We start from the raw sequence: 19,571 nt of genomic DNA on the forward strand, positions 1-19,571 counted from the left end.
AAATTTCAGTGGCTGGCAGCGCTGCTGTGCTCAGCTGGGCTCGCTGGGTCTTAACAGTCTTGAAGCAAGACTTGAACTTTTAATATGCAAACTGCCAGGTGTGGGCCTGCCCCAGTTTATGACAAACATAAGTAACTCAAGTACCAATATCACCAGATATACCACAAGAGGATCAGCTGACCAAGAGGGATAAGCTAACATTGAATCAGCAAAATTTTCCCTTTGTTGGTTTAAAACTCCCAGATTTCAATCACTTGAACTTATCTCTAAAGTTTAAGAAAAGCAAGGTTAATATGCAGTGGGTCACTTAGTTTTTGCAGTAGTTCTTAATCTTTTAGGGTTATAACGTCTTTGAAAATCTGATAAAACTTGGGCTCTCCCCCAAGAAATAAAGCTCATCCGTGTACACAGCTTTGCATTCAATCTATAGGGCACATAGTGCCCTAGAAAAGCCAAAATTCCCAATTTAAGAATCTGTAAACTGTAGCACCTGCCAAAATCAATCTGTTGTGCAAAAACTTCTACCTCTTCCCTGGTGAACAACAGTGATTCTCTTTTACTAATTATTTCATTTAATTAAAAGAACATGAACTCTAATTATTAGCAATCAAAAACATGTTATCATTAGTCACTCGGTTGTGTCCGACTCTTTTGCAACTCATGTACTGTAGCCCACCAGGCTCCTCTGTCCGTGGGATTTCCCAGGCAAGAATTCTGGAGTGGGTTGCCAATTCCTTCTCCAGGGGATCTTCCTTACCCAGGGATTAAACACAAGTCTCCCACACTTCAGGCAGATTCCTTACTGTTGAACCACCCGTGAAGCCCAATCAAATAAAAAATACAGTTTTGTAATCTAATACAGCTTTGCAGCAAAAAAAAAAAAAAAAAAAAACAAAACAAAAGGCACCTCGCTAGCTGTTAAGAACGAATTATTTCCACTTCCCTGAAGACAAGTTTTACTATCAATTATCTGTATATGAATTAGTCATCAATATTTTTATTCTGTGGTGGCTAACTTTCCCTCTACACTTAGTGGCTTACAATAAGTATGTTGTTAAATACAACTCTGGTCCTTCAGAAATACAAGTATAATTATAAATTATCCTAAGTTACATAAAACTTTTTTTTTATTAGAGGAAGGTAAATTTGCCCACTCCTCCCCCAAATCATGAAACTTTCATAGCATACTATTGGCCTTACTCTATTTTCTTTATAAACACAGTACTACTAAAATATAAAACCAAATAGTGAAGTTGTAACTTTTGTCACTTGATGCCCCATGTTTCATTATACAATAATTGAATCCCAATCTGATTAAGCTGTCATTAATACAATATACCCAAATTATTATATGGCAATACAGTTTAAAGTAAATAGAGCTATAAAGATGCTTAAATATATGCTTCAACAAGGCCAGCTGTGTTTGTGACTTGATCGCTATTATCTTGAAAGAGAATTAATACTTTGATATTTGGCCACAGAATCATTAAAAAAATAGGCATTTTATTTAGCCCATGTTTTTTCAGTAAAAATGGCAATAGTATTTGAATTGGATAGATCTAGCAACTTAGCAGCAGCAGCAGGGATAAACATAGGGGGGGCTTCCCTTGTAGCTCAGTTGGTAAAGATTCTGCCTGCAGTGCAGGAGACCTGAGTTTGATCCCTGGGTTGGGAAGATCCCCTGGAGAAGGAAATGGCAACCCACTCCAGTATCATTGCCTGGAAAATCTCATGGACAGAGGAGCCTGGTGAGTTGCAGTCCATGGGGTCGCAAAGAGTCGGGCACGACTGAACAACTAACACTTACTTACTTACTTACTTAGGGACAAATATGGGCTTCCCTGGTGGCTCAGATGGTAAAGAATCTGCCTGCAATTCAGGAGACCTGGATTTGATCCCTGGGTTGGGAAGATCCCTGGAGAAGGGAATGGCTACCCACTCCCGTATTCTTGTCCAGAGAATTCCATGGGCAGAGGACAAATATAAACAGACAGGTAAATTTATATTATTTACATTCAACAGAATCAATCATAAAATATTCTTTGGTTTTGGAGTCAGAATAGTGTTGCAATGAATAAACTTCAGAGACTTAAATGCTTGAATGTGAATTCTAGCTTTGTCATGTATACAACTAGCCAGGTGAATAGGGGCAAATTAGATAACCTCTTTGCGCCTAAGCTTCCTCTTATTAAATGGGTGAGGTAATGGATGAATACAAGCACAGTACTTAGAATGGCACATGAAGAAACAGTCCAAGCACTGACTGTAAGCTATATAAGGTTAGAGATTTTTTAATCTCTTTTGCCCATTGATGTACATAGTGCTTGCTGCTGCTAAATCACTTCAGTCGTGTCCGACTCTGTGACCCCATAGGCAGCAGCCCACCAGGCTCCCCCGTCCCTGGGATTCTCCAGGCAAGAACACTGGAGAGGGTTGCCATTTCCTTCTCCAGTACATAGTGCTTCGAATAGTGCTAAAAACAGCAGGTGCTCAATAAATATTTGTGGAATGAAGGACTGATACCACTATTATCAACATGGTGATTTCTGGATAGATGAAAAAAACAAAACAAAACAAAACAACTGAACCATATAAGCTCAGCTACTTAAACCTGAAAAATTTCCCCTTCTCCCCAAACTCCCTCCCTCTAAAAACAAAAGGGAAACAAGCATTCTTCAGTTGCACATTCAACTCTTCTAAGGCTCACAACACCAAAATATGATCGATAAGCTGCATTTCAGTTGAGTGAGAGTGCCATCTAGTGTTCATAAAAGCTACAACAAGCTGAAAATTCAGAGTAAATTTTCAGTGTGAAGACAAAAAACCCTATAAATGCAAAATTCATTAAGAAAATCTGCTTTATCAACAGCCAAGGTCTTTAAAAGAAAGGTATTTCTATAGAAAATTAAATAATTAAATCTGTAAAACTTAGTATATACCATATTTGAAGAAACACTTCAGAGAGTATGCTCAAGTTCTACATACCAAAAGGTCATCCTGCTATGAGTGGTGCATTGAGCTTATTTTCCTTTCAATGGGATATGTTCATTGGTCTTATGAGAAGAAACAGAAGTATCCATCATAAACATTTTGGAAAAGTGTAAAAGAGTATGAACCACAGCCTAGAGGTAACTATTGTTAGCATTTGGAGATTTTACATATAACCAGAGATCAAATTGCCAACATCAGCTGGATCATCGAAAAAGCAAGAGAGTTCCAGCAAAACATCTATTTCTGTTTTACTGACTATGGCAAAGCCTTCGACTGTGTGGATCATAATAAACTGTGGAAAATTCTTCAAGAGATGGGAATACCAGACCACCTGACCTGCCTCTTGAGAAACCTATACGAGGTCAGGAAGCTACAGTTAAAACTGGACATGGACCAACAGACTGGTTCCAAATAGGAAAAGGAGTACATCAAGGCTGTACATTGTCACCCTGTTTATTTAACTTATATGCAGAGTACATCATAAGAAATGCTGGGCTGGAAGAAGCACAAGCTGGAATCAAGATTGCCAGGAGAAATATCAATATCTAAAATTGCAGCCATGAAATTAAAAGATGCTTACTCCTTGGAAGGAAAGTTATGACCAACCTAGATAGCATATTCAAAAGCAGAGACATTACTTTGCCAACAAAGGTCCGTCTAGTCAAGGCTATTGTTTTTCCAGTGGTCATGAATGGATGCGAGAGTTGGACTGTGAAGAAAGCTGAGCCCCGAAGAATTGATGCTTTTGAACTGTGCTGTTGGAGAAGATTCTTGAGAGTCCCTTGAACTGCAAGGAGATCCAACCAGTCCATTCTAAAGGAGATCAGTCCTGGGTGTTCATTGGAAGGACTGATGCTGAAGCTGAAACTCCAATACTTTGGCCACCTCATGCGAAGAGTTGACTCATTGGAAAAAACCCTGATGCTGGGAGGGATTGGGGGAAGGAGGAGAAGGAGATGACAGAGGATGAGATGGCTGGATGGCATCACTGACTTGATGGACGTGAGTTGGGTAAACTCCAGGAGTTGGTGATGGACAGGGAGGCCTGGCATGCTGCGATTCATGGGGTCGCAAAGAGTCGGACACGACTGAGCGACTGAACTGAACTGATCCTTGATTTAAAATATACATGGAAAATATTTTAATTTTCACCAAATATTTGGCCAAAATACTAAAAATTAAATATGAGAAAAATTATAAATAATCTTTTTAAACTTAAAAGATTTCTCTACAATTAAAAAAAAAGAAACCTAGCCTCAACTTAACATTGTATTCAGTGGAGTACAATTTTTTTAAATTGCTTTCAGTTATGTAATCATTTTGGTCCGGTTTTACAATAGCCAAAATCTATAAGAACTGGGGCTTATAAAATGAAAAAAGAAATTATTTCATCTTTTCTCTCTTAGAAACTACAAAATTGATAGTAAAGCATACCAATTTGGATTTGGGATATTTGAATAAAAATTTAGGTTTGCCATAATGTTTGTTATTAAATTAAATGATAATTATTTGTTATTCAATTAAATAATATTCAATAACAATATTATTATTATTCAATCTGAGAATGCTCATAAAAGTTTTCTGAGAAACCTGTATGCAGGTTAAGAAGCAACAGTCAGAACCAGACATGCAACAGACTGATTCAAAACTGAGAAAGAAGTTCATCAAGGCTGTATATTGTCACCCTGCTTATTCAACTTATACACAGAGTACATCATTTGAAAAGCCGGGGTGGATAAATCCCAAGCTGGAATCAAGATTGCCAGGAGAAATATCAATGACCCCAGCTATGCAGATGATATCACTCTAATGGCAGAAAACGAAGAGGAACTAAAGAGCCTCTTGATGAGGGTGAAAGTGGTGAGTGGAAAAGCTAGCTTAAAACTCAACATTCAAAAAACTAAGATCATGGCATCCGGTTCCATCACTTCATGGCAAACAGATGGGGAAAAAATGGAAACAGTGACAGATTTTATTTTCTTGGGCTCCAAAACCACCATAGATGGTAACTGCAGCCATGAAATTAAAAGAAGCTTGCTCCTTGGAAGAACAGTTATGACAAACCTAGACAGCATATTAAAAAGCAGAGACATCACTTTGCTGACAAAGGTCCTGTATACTCAAATCTGGGGAAGGCAATGGCATCCCACTCCAGTACTCCTGCCTGGAAAATCCCATGGATAGAGGAGCCTGGTGGGCTGCAGTCCATGGGGTCGCTAAGAGTCGGACACAACTGAGTGACTTCACGTTCACTTTTCACTTCCATGCATTGGAGAAGGAACTGGCAATCCACTCCAGTGTTCTTGCCTGGAGAATCCCAGGGACTGGGGAGCCTTGTGGGCTGTGGTCTATGGGGTTGCCATAGAGTCAGACACGACTGAAGCAACTTAGCAGCAGCAGCAGCATACTCAAATCTATGGTTTTCCCAGTAGTCATGTACAGATGTGGAAGCTGGACCATAAAGAAGGCTGGTGTGTTAGTCACTCAGTCGTGTCCAACTCTTTGCGACCCCATGGACTGCAGCCCGCCACACTCTGCCCGTGGAATTCTCCAGGCAAGAATACTGGAGTGGGTTGCCATTTCGGCTGAGCGCTGAAGAACTGCTTTCAAACTGTGGAGCTGGAGAAGACTCCTGAGGGTCCCATGGACTGCAAGATCAAAACAATCAATCCTAAAGGTAATCAACCCTGAATATTCATTGGAAAGACTGATGCTGAAGCTCCAATACTTTGGCTACCTATTGCAAAGAGCCGACTCATTGGTAAAGATCTTGATGGTGGGAAAGATTGAGGGCAAGAAGAGAAGGGGGCAACAGAGAATGAGATGGTTAATGGTATCATCAACACCATAATGTTCATGAGTCTGAGCAAATTAGGAGACAGTGAAGGACAGGGAAGCCTAGCATGCTGCAATCCATGGGGTCGCAGAGTTGGACATGACTGAGCGACTGGACAACAATATAAGTGTTTTTGGCTTTAATTTCCTTTCCCCTCAAATCATAGACACAGCTGAGATTTGATTCATAACTTATTAGATAGTCATTAAAAGATGAAAAGAAAGCTGTCTGCCACTTTCTACCTTTTGGACAAATGCTGTTTTTATATTTAGGACAAAGAGTGGGAATCAGGGAATTTCCTAGGATGACATGGGAATAACAGGGTCAGAAGAGTCATGGGGGAAGATGGAGGAAAAAAAGACCAAGAAGCTGCCAGAGAGAGGTGGGCGGGCCTCTCCAACTGAACCTTGATGGGCCCTCGTGTGAGGCTCCTTTATCTGGAGACTGGTTGCAAGGCTGAGGAGAGGGGCAGAGCCTGGCCTCACACTATCACTTGCTGGACTGCACTCTCTTCCAGGCATTAATTACATTCCTGGACATATAACCTAATGCATAACTCTCTTCATGGTAGGCAGGGAGGTCAATTCTCCCCAGCACCTAGTTTAGGAGATAAGTTGTTGTGGTAGATTGCTTTAAAATGACTCCCAAGGATCTGTGCCCTATCTCCTGTCATTCACTCTATTGTGTAATATGCTCCCCTTGAGTATGGGCTGAACTTGTGTTTTGCTTCTAATGAACAGATTAAGGTAGAAGAGATGGCATGTCTCTTCCAAGATTTGGTTACAAAAGACTGACTTCTGTCACGCTGGCATTCATTCGCTGGTACCTTGTCTCTGGCTCTTCTCATGTGCTCTCTCTGCAGAAGCAAGTGGAGAGACCCACATGGCAACGAACAGAGAGAGCTGCCAGTAAATTACCAGCAAGGAACTGAGGTTCTCAATCTGACAACTCTCAAGGAACTGAATCCTTCCCATAGCATGTGAACTTGTTATGAAGCAATAGATAACTAATTCAGCTGTTAAACAAAGAGACTTCTCAGGCCCACCTGAGAGACTATACTCTGAGAGTCTTTGTCGCTGGCTTATGGCAGCCTTGCTAGTCACACAAAAGCCTGGACCTGGGTTGTCCCCTTGGCACAGCTGGCCACTTCTTTTGTGGGTTTACAGATTAGGTTCTCCTCAGTTCACTGCCTGGTCTCTCCTTCCTACCCAAGGGCTTTTGCACCTTCAACATCTGAAATAAATAACAGAACACCTGAGCAAAACTCCTAGCTCCATGTTTTAGTGACCAGACTATGAATCTAAGGTGCATGTGTGGTTTTCTAAGACAAACACTCATCCTGACTATATATTATTAGTTTTATTGCTTTCTGGAATTTGTTTACTATTTACCAACTAGTATGAAAATACTTCAGTGTTTTGACAAGTATTGCTGTGCCAGCGCATACTGACTATCAGCTCTAGTTTATGCTGTAAGGTTAGATCATCAGATAATATTTAAGATCTTAGTTCTATTTCCTTCAATGAGTTTTTAAACATAGTTAATGTAATTTTTACAACTCCTTTTAGCCAGCTCAGTCTTTATGATAGTATCACCACATGGAAATTGCCAAGCTAAAGGGGTTTTATTTATAATGCACAACAGTATAGTGAGAAGGAGCTTCGACAAAAGTCATAGTTACATATTCTTACATGCACTGACAGACAGCAAAAGGAAAAAAGGAGGGGGGAGCCACAAAAAGGAAACAAATATGAGGCTAAAACTTAAGTCTGTAGGAAAGAACAACAGAGCATTAGTTACAGCCAGTCATGAGAGGTTTGGTTTGGGCATGTTGGGGATAGCAGCAGTGTGTACTTGTGTAAACAAACAGATAAGCTGAGAAGAAAAGTTAATTATTACATTAAAATTTATTTGCTCCACTAAGCTGTCTTTATGACCCAACCCATTCTGATCTTTCCTTGCACTGAATTGCTTTAACACTTTATATGTCATAAAATTTTTTCACATTGATTTTAAGTCATTTTCCAATATGAAAGTAATGTGTGCTCAAGAACAAAAACAAAAAGCTATAGGAAAACAGATTAGTGCTTGAGGATGAAGAGTAAGACTTCACTTCCTGACTCTCAGTATTCACAACTTGAGTTAAGTTGCTTAATCTGTTTCCTCATCTATAGAATGTAAAACTCACATCAGAGAATGGTTGTATCTACAAAACTAGATATTGCAGTGAAACGGGCCTTCAAGGGAAGTGCATAGGTAGTTTGTAAAAATTCTTCCAGAATGCGAATGTAAACTTCAAATTCAAAAAGGCAGTAATACAGTAAAAAGTGAGTTTTGCGGATCTGGTTTGACACAGGCCATGTCACCAGCAGCTGCACCACCTTTAGGAGCACCAGGGGCAGGGAAGGCAGCACCCAAGCCGGCTCTAAATGCTTCTTCTCAATGAGACAGCCTAGCTTTTGAGATGTTCCTGTTTCCTTAGCTAAATAAAGCAGAAACTTAATCTGATCTCCCAGCAAGCAGGGTATCCATATTTGTATACTTGTTTTGTTTGGGGAAGATAGCTTCCTAAAAACCCATAACCCACTTGAAATCTTGCAAATGTTGTATGCCAAAAGCTTATAACAAAGGCTGGCATATAGTAAGCACTCAATAAAATTAAGTATTTATTAATGATTATTATAAAAAGAAAAATTAAAATCTCCAACAATCCCACCTCTAAAAGAGAACCAGACTTTCAGTATTGTTTTAGTACAAGCAGGTTTCCTGACATTTCCCTGCTCTCTCTCTCTCTCTCTCTCTCTCTGCCTGTGTGTGTGTGTGTGTGTGGTCTGTTATTTTGAAAGTTGCTTTTCCACCTAAATATATGTATATATTTTCTTTTCTTATACGTTCTAAAACAACTTTCAATAACTGTTAAAGTCCTTTATATAGTGCACCATAATTTAATAAGTTATTGGATATTTAGGTTACCAACTTATATATAATAATGGATAAATATAACACATTTATATCATAAATGAGACTATAGAGATTATCATACATAAATCTTAATTCAGATGATTTCTTAGATGTGGAATTGTTACTATGCACATACAATCCCATCAAGAGTCACACTATTGTCAACACACTATCATAAAATTTAACATTTTTAGTGAAAGTCTTGATTTGTTCTTAATCTCTTTTCTCCAAATCACTGCAAAACTCTTGATAGTAGTGGTGTTTTCAACTTCTTTTTATATCTCATAACAGTGCTAGGCACAAAGAAAGATTCTAAATGAATTCTTAATTTAAAAAAGTATTTCCATTTCAGCTTTGAATGGAGAAGGAGGTCAGCTAGAGGTATACTGAGGTTCAGGAAAAAAAAATCCTGCTATTAATTATTTTGTGAAAGGAAAAAGAACTATAATTTAGTTTCATTCCAAAAATAAAGAACATTCAATACAAATATGTGGTACAGGTTTGACTTCACATTTGACTATACAACCACTTCCAAGTTCAAAGAAGGAGCCAAAGACCGGTATAAATTGGAATTAGAATATTAATCAGAACAACCACCACTAAGGATTTATTTGTAATAATAAAATGCACTAAAGGAACTAATAATAATAAAATAAAGGTTAAAATACTGATTGCCTGATGGAAGAGCCAAACACAACTTTAGCTTGGAGTCAAGTTTTTGTTTAGAAATGTGTATGTTAGAATGAAAAAAGAAAAGAGCTTGCCAGACACCCATACTCCAACACTCAGTACAGGCCCAATCACACAAGATTTGTTTAAATTTTCAGCATCTATGGAAGATGAAGTAAACTTTTAATACAGCATTTAGGGGAAAAAAAAGCAAATGTAATCATTTGTTTATAGCTGTCACACCAATGAAAGAAGTATAATATTTAGACTTTTCATCTTCTTTGATAAGATTTATTGCCATAATTATTATTTTCATCATGCTATACTGTATTTTTAGTGCACATGCCATGGATACCAAAACTCTGACTTAATAAAGGGTACACAAAAGTATACAAAATGGCACTTACTATTACGAGTTTGAAAATATTTTGTGCTTAACAGTATAGTTATAACGGGGTTTACAATTAGAAAATATCAATGAAATATTTAAAAATCTAATTTATAACTTACAGGCAACAAAGTTAAGAATGCCTAAACAATTATGTTAGTTTAAGTACACAGTTCAAATTGGGTAATTTCTTAAAATAATATCATAACTCTAGTTCATAATTTGAGAAATCAAGATTAAAATGTTCCAATTCAATCAGATAAATGTTGAACTATGGAAAGGACAAGAAGAAAATACCTTTTATACTATTTAAACATAATCCTTTATGATTCTAATGATAATTTCCCCAAATAACTAAATAAAACAATCTAAAGACTTTAAAATATGCACATGAAACATACAAATGCAAAAATGATTTCTATTAATACACGAGCTCAAAGTCATGATATAATCTGGGCTGGATTTCTTAAAAAGACAATAGAGGCCCCTTTTCTTTTTAGCTGTAAACAACTTGCTGTATGACATGTAATGCAATATCATATTTTGGGAAATTTCAAACATTTATAATCCACGGGAAAAACACTCAACACTCCTACACTATTTTTTTTAAGCCCACAATAGTGCAGTCTTTCAGCTACAAAGCCATAAGCCAGTTATAAAACCAGTACTTTTCCACTAGTTGCTTGTGGGGCGGGGAAGGGGATGTTCAGCACTGCAAACATTAGGGTCTAAAATAAGATCATTGCAGGGAGTTACTACAACAGTTGCACTGCCAGCACTGTCATGGCAACAATGAACTAGCTAGGAGAATGCTCTTTTAACATTCAAAGCTGATCTTGAGTCTATTACCCATGGAAATATACCAAATTTTCTTTTAGGCAGTTCACTAAAGAAACCATCTTATTTGGTAATCTCTTAATGTAAAGATAAGCCTTTTATATATCATATTTCCAAGATCACAGTCTAGCACCTTCTTGCAATCCGCTGAAATTTATAATGACGACATAATGAAAATTATGTGCCACAGTGAAACACAAAGATTCATCAGGATTCAAATACAATCTCAAGATGGGTCAGGGCTTAAAAAGAATTTGATATGCAATTCAATAATACCTGAGAAATGTGGTTTCACATTTCATCCTGAAGGAAAAATAATTTGGAAAAGAAAACATTATGTATTTTCATTATTAGGAAGCTGATATTAAAGTTTTATTCAGATAATGCAGTATAACATTGAAAAGCCTAGACTCTGGAGTCTCATTGCCTGGGTTTGAAACCTGGCTCTTCTTCTTACTAAGCTATGATACCTTGGGCAAGTTATTTAACCTATCTGAGCCTTGATTTTTTTTTTCCTGATGCATAAAATGGGGATAATAATACCTACTCTTACAGTGTGGTAAAGATTAAATGAAAAGGGTTAAGAATATATGAAGAGAGTTAAGAACTAGGTTTCACATACAGAATGCCTATCCTTATTACATTCAAAAATACACATTCTACAAAACTAGAAAGATTGAGATTGCTGAAGAAAAGATAACTTTGTATCAATGTGTGGCAGAGTGTGGGCGGGGAGCAGGTATGGGAGCTCAGGAACCTGAAAGACACCTGCCACACCCAATGAAGCAAATTCAAATCAAACATGGTACAAAATCTCTTCAGGCCTTGTCACTTCTGGGGTATCTTTAGGGCAATGTAATCTTTGCTTAGTTACTCTGTTTCTAAAATCATATCAAGTTGTCTAGGCCAGGCCAGTTATCCCACAAGAGTGAAAGGACCATTTTGGGGACTTTTTGGTTAATATCTCAAGCTCCCATTGAGGGATGCAGAGCAGGAACACTGATGGTGCAGCTTTAATCTCCTCAGTAGACCTTCAAGGCAAGCAGTTTCTGCAGCAAACTCGCCTGAAGTATCAGACGTGAATGGACCAGGCACAGAGGATTCAGTTGCTTGCTGACAGCACTGGCATACAAGCCATCATTTGCTTTTCTATATTTTATATCCTTGAAGATACATTGGAAAGTCAAATGTTCCTAAGTGGAATAATAAATGAGTATGATCTCAGGGGAGAAATCAGTTTCCAAGAGTGCTAAAACAATATTCACAAAACCCTTACCTTGGTTCCTAGAGGTGTTATTTCTTCTAAGTTGCTATTCTATAGGGCCAAGGGCCCTGAAAGCAGGTTAAAACTTTTCCAGTGTCCCAGAGACTTGGTCCCCTAAAGGGCAGATGGTACCAGAGGGCTCAACTTCCCATCTCCGCTCCCCCAATCACACTGTGAGGGCAGATCAGAAGACTAATAGTTAATATTCACTGAGTGCTTACTGAGTTACAGTAAACATTGCACATGTTACCTCATTTAATCCTCACAACTCTGTGAGGGAACTGAGGCTTAAGGAGGTTATATAACTTGCCCAAGGTCACAAAGTTTGGCAGAGTAGGATTTACAGCCAGGTCTGACTAACTCCAAAGCTCATGGTTTTGACCATTCTCTTCTATTGTTGTACAGATAATTAAAGCATAGGCCTTGGCAGTGAAGCACCCGGATGACACGTGTAACTGCCTGCAACCCCTCCCTACCGGTGCCATGCTGACAAACTAGAAAGGGAGAGAACTCCAAGGAGGGGATGGATGCCACAGATCTGCCTCACTCATAAGGCAAGCTTCTGGCTAAGTCTACCACTTACCCTGTACAGTGGTTGGTTAGAAGCACTCTTGGGTAAAGTGGAGGTCAGCATTAATCAGCTAATATATTAAACTTTACCATACAAAAGGCAATTAGAGGTGTAAATACATGTGAACACAAAAGGTGGGATATATGACATAATAATCCTCAAGTAATGCCAGTTTGGAGTTTGACTCATATTAAAAGACCTAGATCAAGTTCATCATCTTCACCTTCATTATCACCAGTATTCACCACCACCAATATCTACTGAGCACTTTCTATGAACCAGGCCCACTTCTACACACTTCATTGTTCACTTAATTCTTGAAACTACCCTATGAGAGTGGTATTTGTTATTACCCACATATTGCAGATGAATAATCTCAAAATTTATTTGTAATTAAGTTGGTACAGTATATTAAAGTTAACAAAATGCTTTACCAATATGATCTTTAATTTTTATAATCACATCATGAGGCATATTATTAAAATTATGTCAGTTCACAGATGAAGAAACAGACTACAGAGGTTAATTTATTCATGAGCGTATAGCTAGTAAAGCAAATCCCCGATCTTTAAACCTTCTCAAGTAGTATCTCTGGTCAAAGTGAAACTCTTGTATGATATTTGGCAAAACTAATACAATTATGTAAAGTTTGAAAATAAAATAAAATTTAAAAAAAATAAAATAGAAGATAAGAAAAGAAAAAAAATCAAGGAAAAGAAAGCAATAGCTTCCCTTGTTTTTAAAGTTGAATCATTATTAAAATTAAGAGACGCTTACAGCCTTTCCTCTGATATGTCAATAGATAGATAAGTGCAGTGCTTGCCATATAGCAGGTACAGAGTAAATACCTCATGCATAAAATGAAAAGAAATCAGTCCCTAGGCTCAATGGTAAAATCTATACTGCCTCAATAAAATTTCAATTATTTCTTATACTCAATCTCTGTCATCAACAAAACTGAATATAGATTTTATCCTTTAAGTCTGTCAAATTATGCATTACTTGTTAGATGAAAAAAGAGACACACCTTAATTTGGTGAGGTATAATCACTATTAATGACTTTGAGAGATCTTATTTTTTGAGAAAACCCATCTCCCTATCATTTAAATCACTTTTGAAAGGCTTCTCTTAAATATGTCCTTTAGTACCACTGAACATATCACCCTACCACTATTTTGCAAGGCTTGGTCTTTATCACATGATCGGAAGAATTTCTTACTGTGTTTAGGCTATGAATAGCATTTGAAAAATTACTCAGTTATAATTATAGACAGCTAACACCTGCCAACTTGCTAGAAAATGAAATCATGTAAAGTTTAAAGATGATTGTGCAATGCCTGTCAAACACTAAAGTGTCAAAACAGTAAATGCTCATTTTTACCAGTAAACTAAAATTCTAATTAGAGAAAGAGTAAACTAAGATTCTAATTAGACTTTACTGAACCATTACACACAGGACTGACAAATTATCCTAGGTAACTTTTTAAAAAAACACATATATTTAAGTTAAAACACTAATACTATTCATTTAATGAATATCTATATATGAAAGTTTATTTGGGTAATAAGACTAACAAAACTCACTTCATAAACTTTATTTTCCTTTAGTATGGTTTAAAAGTTTAGGAAGTAGTTTGAAGGTAATTTTATAAGTAATAATTTACAAACCTATGAAGACCTTTCCCTTTTAAAATTAAAAAAGAGTAAAATTTAAAGCATAACACTAAAAGTGTCTCATTTTTTCCTAAGGTAATTCCAGATTTCATTGCAATTAAATTAGATTCTTTTAAGTAATTATATAAGAGATTAGAATATGAGAAGATAATTCTTTCACAGCCAAATTTCACAAGTTTTTTTCATATAAACTTTTCATGTCACAAATGGTGACAGTCCATTAGTAGTGCACATGCTTTCAGCAATAAAAATGCCTACTGTGAAAATCCAATAAATGGTCCTAGCAGTCATCCTACAAAAACTCCCTAAGTATCTTCAGTGAAAAACCATTAAAAAAAACCCCAAAAACCTGGAATCTTTTAAACCACTTTTTATTCTATACACAAATGTCATGGTAAATGTATCTTTAATGACATTAGTTTAACTTGGTATAGTAACCAACAGGAAAAAAAGCAAAGCATAAAATAATGTTTCCACGTTTGTGTGTTAGTCACTAAGTCGTGTCCAGTTCTTTACAACCCCATGGACTGTAGCCTGTCAGGCTCTTCCATCCATGGAATTCTCCAGGCAAGTATACTGGAGTGGGTAGCCATGCCCTCCTCCAGGGGATCTTCCCGACCCAGGGATTGAACCCGGGTCTCCTGCATTGCAGGCAGATTTCTTTACCTCTGAGCCACCAGGGAAGCCCCAGTGTTGCCATAGTGTGACTTACATTTCCAGTTTGCCCACTGTAGGCAGTAATACCCGGAGAAGGTGATGGCACCCCACTCCAGTACTCTTGCCTGGAAAATCCCATGGACGGAGGAGCCTGGTAGGCTGCAGTCCTTGGGGTCGCGAAGAGTCGGACACGACTGAGAGACTTCACTTCCACTTTTCACTTTTCTGCATTGGAGAAGGCAATGGCAACCCACTCCAGTGTTCTTGCCTGGAGAATCCCAGGGACGGGGGAGCCTGGTGGGTTGCCGTCTATGGGGTCTCACAGAGTCGGACACGACTGAAGCGACTTAGCAGCAGCAGGCAGTAATACCATCATCAAATATTCTGAAGAATCTTCAGGTGCCCCAGAGTATACTGTGCCAGTGTCACTGAAGTACTAGGTCATATCATCAAGGTTAATTAAGGTCTTTCTCTCTTAATGTAATAAATATGATCTAGAAAAGCTGGGTTAAAGTAAATCCTTTTTTCCATTGACTTCAATTAAAAAGAAAATATTTTACCATGGTGTGAAAAAAATAGACTGATTTGAGAAACTGTGACAAAGAAGATTATAACTTTTGGTGAGGCTTGCTAGTACAAGCTGGACATACGAACTGACATACATCCAGCATAACTTTCATCTCTTTATGAATTTTAGGCACTGCCTTCCCTTCACAAGTATCTCCCCTGTCCTTCCACAAATTCTAAAATTTCCCATGTCTCTGGTTCCTCCAGTACCTTGCTACTTATAAACACTGTTTTTAGATATGAAATTATTTATGATTAAAGGTCCATCTAGTCAAGGCTATGGTTTTTCCAGTGGTTGTGAGAGTTGGACTATAAAGAAAGCTGAGCACTGAAAATTGATGCTTTTGAACTGTGGTGTTGGAGAAGACTCTTGAGGGTCCTCTGGACTGCAAGGAGATCCAACCAGTTCATCCTAAAGGAGATCAGTTCTGGATGTTCATTGGAAAGACTGATGTTGAAGCTGAAACTTCAATACTTTGGCCACCTGATGCGAAGAGTTGACTCATCTGAAAAGACCCTGATGCTGGGAAAGATTGAGGGCAGGAGGAGAAAGGGACAACAGAGGATGAGACAGTTGGATGGCATCACCGACTCAATGGACACGGGTTTGGGCGGACTCCAGGAGTTGGTGATGGACAGGGAGGCCTGGAGTGCTGCGGTTCATGGGGTCGCAAAGAGTTGGACACGACTGAGCAACTGACCTGAACTGAAGACATAACACCAAATAGGTCTCTGATTACTAAGTCTTCATTAGACCCAAGAGTCTGCAGCTACTTTCTGTCACATCAAAGTTTCAACAAATTTTTAAATTGGCTGTCTGAGTTATTATCTACTCAAATAGTTAAAAGATATCCTGCAAATTTCTAATGGCTTACCAAAAAGAAAATTAATATAACTCTAAAACAAAGACCAGCACATCTATTTGCTGTCTTTTACTCCATGAATGATCTGTATAGCACTTTAAGGGCACAAAGTGTTAAAGATAAAATAATTCTAATTAAGCTAAACTATTTTTTCAGGGAGTCCTCCTAATACCGATCCTAAGTTGAAATCTAATAGGCAAACATTTAACATCCCATTTTCCTACCAAACACTATATCCCATTTATAAACAAAACAATAACTACATTAAAAAACTATTCTAAAAACTAATCATTCTGCCTTTTTGTTTCTATGCTAGAGACCATTTGGGACACTAAAACAGGAATAAAATATTTGAAATCTGAAAACTTAAAAAAAAAGAATCCTTGTTAGTTTCAATCTTACTTAAAAGTCAAAATAAAGAAAGAGGACAGGATGATTTATATATTTCAAGAGGACACTGAGGGTAGAGAGCGTAGCTACTATTCATCCTTGTAAGCCAGTGGCTAAAAAGAACACAGGCTCTTCACTTTGTTTACAAACCATTTAGGGGAAAAAGTTAAGGTTTGCTTCAATTTCTTTACATTTTTCATTCAAAGAAGTCCGGACAACCTGAGGGTAGATAGTATTCTCCTCTGCGCTCAAAAGCAAAGAAAGTGGTCAGAGATAGGAATAAGAGGAAGCACAGAAGAGAGATGCAAGCCAGTAAGCTTTCTGAGGGAAAGGGATTGAATTCTCAGTGTATCAATAAAGTAAGGAAGGCCAAAAACCAGTGTATATGGAAGAGAGAAACTCAGTGTAGATACTGAAAGAGTACTTTCATATCTGCTGTGATACATAAGAGTTAGCAGTGAATGTTTCAGATGGACTACCTTAAATGTGTGACTTTGACTAGTCACAGCAGTAAAACAGAAATAAAAACAAAATCATCTTAAAAGGCCAAATCTGTTTCTAGAATGTTCCCAATTATATTTCATAGTATCATTATAAATTAGTTATGTTCCTAATCTTACAGAATCTAAATTATAACTTGACCAATGCAATATAATACCTAGTTAAATATAAGTTTTATTGACAGCCTCTAACTAAACCTATCTTCGATCCCTCTTTTTCCTCAAAAACAGGAATCTTTGTTCATAAGATGGGGGCTCTCCTGGCTCTTAGAGGCTGGATGTGGATTAATCCAAACCAAACATAAATGCCCAGTTTCGTTGCCAGTTACTGGCTTGGTAAAGGGCATTTGACACTGCTGGAGGGCTTCTGGGGAAAATTTTTCTTCCCTGATAGATATACAGGAAAAAACTCTTTTCCTCCTAAGCTGAAAATGTTCAATGACTGCACATGCTGCCTGGAATTGCTGTAGCAACCTTGCAACCATGAGCTAAGACAGCCCTTGCTACACTGAGCAAAGGTGAACAAAATGATAAAAGGCAAAAGGGTAAAGTAGTTCAGCTAATGAATCCTTCAAGCTTGAAACAGCCCAACCTCCAGATTCACCATGTGAACAAGAGATTTATTAACCTCTATTGTTAAACCCACAAACTATATATTACCCAATGGATACCAACTGGATACTTCAACTGCAACTTTAACAACTATAAATGTGTGCCATACCCAACAGTTAAAGTTTCATTTCTCCCTGGGCAGGTGGGGAGATGCTGCTAACAATCACTTCACTAAATGAAAGTCTCCTCCATCCCACATAACAAAGATACTCTGTTGCATGGTCTAAATTTTCTACCTTAAGCCAAGTTACTTTCAGACAATGTTCATTGCTGGCAGACATATAAGAAAATTTAAGTTTTCTTTTGTCATGGTACAGAAATGAAAAGGATCAAATGACTATTCTTGGAAAAGTACTGGGCTATTCCAGATACACCTCATGATGTTTTGATGAATATATACACACACATTTTCTCCCTTAATTTCCTGCATCATAAAGACCATAGCTCACAGGTAGACTATATTAGTATAATGGGCCAGTCTGTTTCTTTGCTTATGGAATCAAGCATATCCAAAATGTATTATAGGTTTAACAAACAGCACAACTCCTTCTATGAGAACAGAAGACCTTCTTCAAAAGCAGGGAATAAATCTAATTGATCTTTCACTCCAGAGTACACTGCTTAGCAAAGAAGAGCTCTCAAAAATGTGTTGAACAGATTTAAGTATGTTGACTTGAAATCAATAAATTGAGAACAGGAATACAAAGAGAGAATGCTACCTCTCAAAGTGCCCATTTTTACACGTTTAATCATTTTGAGTTGAATCCATCCTACCACATCTCCTTGATAACATGACCTATAGCAATTAAGGGCGCCATCAGGAATAACTGCAAAAACTGCAAATACAGTTCAGCTTTTGCTGCTTACTAATGAACAACAGAAGGTATTATGGAACACTACATTACTTGGTTTCCCTTGTGAAGCTAGTGTGAGAAGGGAAGGTGCAGCATCAAGTACAGACCCGATGATGCTAAGCATTAAGAAGTTTAGAGTCTAACCTAAGGGATTTTCAGGAGGAGAGAAACATGGTCAGATTTCTGTTTTAGATAAAGAGCTCTGCAATTAAGTAGAGGATGGATAGAAAGGTGGAGGACAGGTTAAGTCTGGCAAAGTGAGAGATATCAATGTCAGAAGTAGAACAGTGGTGTCAGGGGCAGAAATCCCTTTAAGAGCTATTTCTAATCAGATTTATCAAAGGCAACTTAATCTCAACCTGTGTAAAACAGAACTCATCACTCCCCTAAATTAACCTTCTACCACTCTTGTCTTCTGAAATGACTTAACTATTCACCAAGGAGTTTAAGCTAGAAACTTTAGAGCCATCCTTCATTTTACTTCATCTCCTATATCCAATTAAATACTATATCCAATGGTTTCTAACTCCTAACTACTTCCCAAACCTAGTCACCTTTTCCCACTTTGTCTACTACATCGTACTCCACCATTTTTGCTTTGGACTAATGGCAACCCACTCCAGTGTTCTTGCCTGGAGAATCCCAGGGATGGCGGAGCCTGGTGGCACAGAAGTGACTCAGCAGCAGCAGCAGCAGCAGCGAACAACCTCCTTACTGTTGCACATTCAGTTTCAACCCCTGAAATCCATTCTCCAAATTTCTTCCAAAGTGATGCTTCTAATACACCATGTATCATGTCACCATCTTGCTCAGCGCCTCTCAGTGGCTTCTCATTGTTCCTAGGATGAAGTCTATAACTCTTAACATGGTCTGTTCTCTGGCTCCTGCCTAAAAACAGTAAGAATTCCTAGCTTTATGGTGTTTCTTATTTGCTAG

The 19,571-nt window shown here is 37.8% G+C and overlaps 2 protein-coding genes across 4 annotated transcripts in view; one reads left to right on the plus strand and one right to left on the minus strand.

The window, feature by feature from the left end:
- CEP57L1 (centrosomal protein 57 like 1) overlaps nucleotides 1–19,571 on the plus strand; it is a 224,759-nt gene that overhangs the window by 116,505 nt on the left and 88,683 nt on the right. The window lies entirely within an intron of this gene.
- SESN1 (sestrin 1) overlaps nucleotides 1–19,571 on the minus strand; it is a 116,055-nt gene that overhangs the window by 91,932 nt on the left and 4,552 nt on the right. The window lies entirely within an intron of this gene.

Source organism: Bubalus bubalis, chromosome 10 (genome assembly GCF_019923935.1).
Source record: "Bubalus bubalis isolate 160015118507 breed Murrah chromosome 10, NDDB_SH_1, whole genome shotgun sequence".
NCBI lineage: Eukaryota > Metazoa > Chordata > Mammalia > Artiodactyla > Bovidae > Bubalus > Bubalus bubalis.